This window comes from Ixodes scapularis, unplaced genomic scaffold, assembly GCF_016920785.2.
Source record: "Ixodes scapularis isolate PalLabHiFi unplaced genomic scaffold, ASM1692078v2 PGA_scaffold5__190_contigs__length_132052651, whole genome shotgun sequence".
In the NCBI taxonomy this organism is placed as follows: Eukaryota; Metazoa; Arthropoda; class Arachnida; order Ixodida; family Ixodidae; genus Ixodes; species Ixodes scapularis.
Genome location: NW_024609880.1, coordinates 85,180,122 through 85,181,150, shown reverse-complemented (window position 1 = coordinate 85,181,150; position 1,029 = coordinate 85,180,122). Strand labels below are relative to the sequence as shown.

At 45.2% G+C, this 1,029-nt stretch overlaps 1 non-coding gene across 1 annotated transcript; it reads left to right on the top strand.

Annotated features, from left to right (window-relative positions):
• The first annotated feature begins 643 nt into the window (after positions 1 to 643).
• Trnag-ucc lies at positions 644 to 715 on the top strand. The gene has a single exon. It is a non-coding gene; the product is annotated as a tRNA-Gly (tRNA).
• The last annotated feature ends 314 nt before the right edge of the window (positions 716 to 1,029 follow it).

The following is a 1,029-nucleotide window of genomic DNA, read 5'->3' as shown; positions in this document are numbered from 1 at the left end:
TTTCCTCCTCTCTTCGCTTCACCTCCTCAAGGCGGCGAGGCGAAGTTGCAAGGCCGTTTCCTCTCCTTCTCGGAGAAACACGACGTAAACATATCAGTAAAATGCGCCTCCTTTAGTTGAAAAATAGGGTCATCCGTTCGAGATACCGCTGTATGAGTGATGTTTTGGTGTTTGTAACATCCCGTTGCACGCTTTTGTAGCGTGTTTTGTGGAATTCATATTTCGGTTCAGCATCCCTGGTAAAACCAAGTATAGAAACACGGAACAAAATTCAAGTGTATGTTTTTGCAGGTTTTGTAAGTAAGAAGTACCCGTCACGTGCATTCTGTAACGTAAGTACGTTACCCGTTAGTTGCATTGTGTAACGTAAGTACGTTACCCGTTACTGTTCTGAAAGTGTAACGAGTACGCCACTACGTTACCGGGAAAAAAAGTAACGATTTACTGGTAACGCCGTTACTAGTAACGCGTTACCTGGCAACAGCGGAAGCAAGTAATTGTGTGTGGACACGAAAAAGGCGACGTGAGCTTCCCAGAAGGAAGGCAGGGAAGCGGAGCGGTGACCTCATTCCACCCCGGCCGTGCGGCGATGGAGTTATTTTCGAATCTAGAGTATCTGGTTTCTTTCGCCGAACGTAAGTCTGCGTCGGTGGTATAGTGGTAAGCATAGCTGCCTTCCAAGCAGTTGACCCGGGTTCGATTCCCGGCCGACGCAAGTTTTTTTTTTTTTTTTTTTTTTGTTTCTTGGTGAGGAGGGGAGGTTTTTTTTTTCATTCAGTGTATACTACACTTCAGTTCTCAGCAACCGGGTTGTACGCTTACGTTAGACTTTAACTCTTAAGTGGTCCATGGGAAAGAAATACCCTTTTTTAACAAAGACATTATCGTAAACGACTCTTGCCAATCGCAGCATGATTCGTCGAAAAATTGATATTTGCGAAACCGTCCAAACTGGGTTTGAAGCATCAGTGTACAGACTGTAAAAACGTTGCCTCCTGCCAAGCGACGGATATACCAGCTAGAATGTCG